Raw genomic sequence first — 4,571 nt, forward strand, 5'->3', positions numbered from 1 at the left:
TTTACTCGTAAGTCAAATACTTTAAATCACGGGTTCATCAAATAAAAACTTTTCATTTTAAATCCCTTTCGACAAGATAAATTAGAAACCAAGTTCACAAATTGACAAAATCGTAGAACTCACTTTTCTTTTAAACCATATCATTTAAACCAAAAGTTCTAAACCAAATTTGAAAATCATTCTAAGCTTTAAAACTTTTTCAACATGATTCAAGACCATACCAGTTAGAAATTGAAAATTATAATTAAAAACTACAAAAGCATCTGTCGTTACTTCCTCTGCCACCAGTGCTGTGCCACACTCATCAACTAGTATGCCGCAACTCCATGAATTGGTTTTCCTGAACATGTTGAGCTCGTAATGCATAGACTAGGTTAGTTGGTGCACGAAATTGTGATCATCAACAATGGCGCCAAAGGACTTGGAGCTCTTAAACGTGAATCACACTTTGTCACAATTCCACACAACTAACCAGCAAGTGCACTGGGTCGTCCAAGTAATACCTTACGTGAGTAAGGGTCGATCCCACGGAGATTGTCGGCTTGAAGCAAGCTATGGTCACCTTGTAAATCTCAGTCAGGCGGATTCAGATGGTGATGGAGAATTGATAATTAAAAGATAAATAAAACATAAAATAAAGATAGATATACTTATGTAATTCTTTGGTTGGAATTTCAGATAAGCGTATGAAGATGCTTTGTTCCTCCTGAACCTCTGCTTTCCTATTGCCTTCTTCCAATCATTCATACTCCTTTCCATGGCAAGCTTTATGTTGGGCATCACCGTTGTCAATGGCTACTTCCCATCCTCTCAGTGAAAACGTTCCAAATGCGCTGTCACCGCACGGCTAATCATCTGTCGGTTCTCGATCATGTTGGAATAGGATCCATTGATCCTTTTGCGTCTGTCACACGCCCAACAATCGCGAGTTTGAAGCTCGTCACAGTCATCCCTTCCCAGATCCTATTCAGAATACCATAGACAAGGTTTAGACATTCTGGATCTCAAGAATGACCGCCAATAGTTCTAGCCTATACCACGAAGGTTCCAATCTTAGATTAGAAACTCAAGAGATACACATTCAAGCTTGTTTCCATGTAGAATGGAAGTGGTTGTCAGTCACGCGTTCATAGGTGAGAATGGTGATGAGTGTCACATAATCATTACATTCATCATGTTCTTGGGTGCGAATGAATATCTTGGAGAAGAAATAGACTTGAATTGAATAGAAAAATAGTAGTACTTTGCATTAATTCATGAAGAACAGCAGAGCTCCACACCTTAATCTATGGTGTGTAGAAACTCCACCGTTGAAAATACAAAAGTGATAATAGAGGTCATTGGCTTCGGCCCCAGAGAGGGAACTAGAAGAACCAAGATAAAAATACAATAGTAAAAGGTCCTATTTATAGAGAACTAGTAGCCTAGGGTTTACAGAAATAAGTAATTAATGCAGAAATCTTCTTCCGGGCTCACTTGGTGTGTGCTTGGGCTGAGCATTGAAGCTTTCACATGTAGAAACTTTTCTTGGAGTTAAACGCCAGCTTTTGTGCCAGTTTGGGCGTTTAACTCCAGCTTTTGTGCCAGTTCTGGTGTTTTGACGCCAGAATTCTTAAACTGACTTGGAACGCCGGTTTGGGGCATCAAATCTTGGGCAAAGTATGGACTATTATATATTTCTGGAAAACCCAGAATGTCTACTTTCCAACGCAATTAAGACTGCGACAATTGGGCATCTGTAGCTCCAGAAAATCTACTTCGAATGCAGGGAGGTCAGAATCCAACAGCATCTACAGTCCTTTTTCAGCCTCTGAATCAGATTTTTGCTCAGGTCCCTCAATTTCAGCCAGAAAATACCTGAAATCACAGAAAAACACACAAACTCATAGTAAAGTCCAGAAAAGTGAATTTTGTTTAAAAACTAATAAAAATATAATAAAAACTAACTAAAATATACTAAAAAGCATACTAAAAATAATGCCAAAAAGCGTATAAATTATCCGCTCATCACAACACCAAACTTAAATTGTTGCTTGTCCCTAAGCAACTGAAAATCATATAGGATAAAAAGAATAGAATGTATAATGAATTCCAAAAACATCTATGAAGATCAGTATTAATTAGATGAGCAGGGCTTTTAGCTTTTTGCTTCTGAACAGTTTTGGCATCTCACTTTATCCTTTGAAGTTCAAAATGATTGGCTTCTATAGGAACTCAGAATCCAGATAGTGTTATTGATTCTCCTAGTTAAGTATGTTGATTCTTGAACACAGCTATTTTATGAGTCTTGGGCATGACCCAAAGCATTTTGTTTTCCAGTATTACCACCGGATACATAAATGCCACAGACACAAAACTGGGTGAACCTTTTCAGATTGTGACTCAGCTTTGCTAGAGTCCCCAATTAGAGGTGTCCAAAGCTCTTAAGCACACTCTTTTTGCTTTTGGACCACGACTTTAACCGCTCAGTCTCAAGTTTTCACTTGACACCTTCACGCCACAAGCACATGGTTAGGGACAGCTTGGTTTAGCCGCTTAGGCCAGGATTCTATTCCTGTGGGCCCTCCTATCCACTGATGCTCAAAGCTTTGGATCCCTTTTTTATTTTACCCTTGCCTTTTGGTTTAAAGGGCTATTGGCTTTTTCTGCTTGCTTTTTCTTTTTCTCTCTTTTTTTTGCATATATATATTTTTTTCTGCAAGCTTTTCACTGCTTTTTCTTGCTTCAAGAATCAATTTTATGATTTTTCAGATTATCAAATAACATTTCTCCTTTTCCATCATTCTTTCAAGAGCCAACAATTTTAACATTCATGAATCAACAATATAAAAAATATGCACTGTTCAAGCATTCATTCAGAAAGACAATAGTATTGCCACCACATCAAAGTAACTAAACTGTTATAAAATTCGAAATTCATGCACTTCTTTTTCTTTTTCAATTAAAAATATTTTTCATTTAAGAAAGGTGATGGATTCATTTTCATTGCTTTAAGGCATAGACACTTAGACACTAGTGATCATGTAATAAAGACACAAACATAAATAAACATAAAGCATAAAAATTCAAAAAACAAAAAATAAAGAACAAGGAGATTAAAGAACGGGTCCACCTTAGTGATGGCGGCTTGTTCTTCCTCTTGAAGATCTTATGGAGTGCTTGAGCTCCTCAATGTCTCTTCCTTGCCTTTGTTGCTCCTCTCTCATGGTTCTTTGGTCTTCTCTAATTTCATAAAGGAGGATGGAATGCTCTTGGTGCTCCACCCTTAGTTGTCCCATGTTGGAACTTAATTCTCCTAGGGAGGTGTTGATTTGCTCCCAATAGTTTTGTGGAGGAAATGGCATCCCTTGAGGCATCTCAGAGATTTCATGATGAGGAAATTCCTCATGCTCTTGGTGAGTTTCTCTTATTTGCTCCATCCTTTTCTTAGTGATGGGCTTATCCTCATCAATGAGGATGTCTTCCTCTATGTCAATTCTAACTGAATTGCAGAGGTGACAAATGAGGTGAGGGAAGGCTAACCTTGCCACAGTAGAGGACTTGTCTGCCACCTTGTAGAGTTCTTGGGATATAACCTCATGAACTTCTACTTCCTCTCTAATCATGATGCAATAAATCATGATGGCTCGGTCTATAGTAACTTCAGACCGGTTTCTAGTGGGAATGATTGAGCGTTGGATAAACTCCAACCATCCCCTAGCCACGGGCTTGAGGTCATGCCTTCTTAGTTGAACCGGCTTTCCTCTTGAATCTTTCTTCCATTGAGCGCCCTCTTCACAGATGTCTATGAGGACTTGGTCCAACCTTTGATCAAAGTTGACCCTTCTAGTGTAGGGGTGTGCATCTCCTTGCATCATGGGCAAGTTGAATGCCAACCTTACATTTTCCGGACTAAAATCCAAGTATTTCCCTCGGACCATTGTAAGCCAATTCCTAGGGTCCGGGTTCACACTTTGATCATGGTTCTTGGTGATCCATGCATTGGCATAGAACTCTTGAACCATTAAGATTCTGACTTGTTGAATGGGGTTGGTGAGAACTTCCCAACCTCTTCTTCGGATCTCATGTCGTATCTCCGGATATTCGTCCTTCTTGAGCTTAAAAGGGACCTCGGGGATCACCTTCTTCTTGGCCACAACTTCATAGAAGTGGTCTTGATGCACCCTTGAGAGGAATCTCTCCATCTCCCATGACTCGGAGGTGGAAGCTTTTGCTTTCCCTTTCCTCTTTCTAGAGGTTTCTCCAGCCTTTGGTGCCATAAATGGTTATGGAAAAATAAAAAGCTTTAGCTTTTACCACACCAAACTTAGAAGGTTTGCTCGTCCTCGAGCAAAAGAAGAAAGAAGAGAGTAGAAGAAGAAGAAATATAGGAGATGGAGGGGGCTTAGTGCTTCGGCCAAGGGGGAGAAGTAGTGTGTATGTTGTGTGAAAATGAAGGAGTGAAGATGGGTTTATATAGGAGTGGAGGGGGGTATGGTTCGGCCATTATGGGTGGGTTTGGGTGGGAAAGTGGTTTGAATTTGAATGGTGAGGTAGGTGGGGTTTTATGAAGGATGGTTGTGAGTGGTGAA

This window comes from Arachis hypogaea, chromosome 13, assembly GCF_003086295.3.
Source record: "Arachis hypogaea cultivar Tifrunner chromosome 13, arahy.Tifrunner.gnm2.J5K5, whole genome shotgun sequence".
In the NCBI taxonomy this organism is placed as follows: Eukaryota; Viridiplantae; Streptophyta; class Magnoliopsida; order Fabales; family Fabaceae; genus Arachis; species Arachis hypogaea.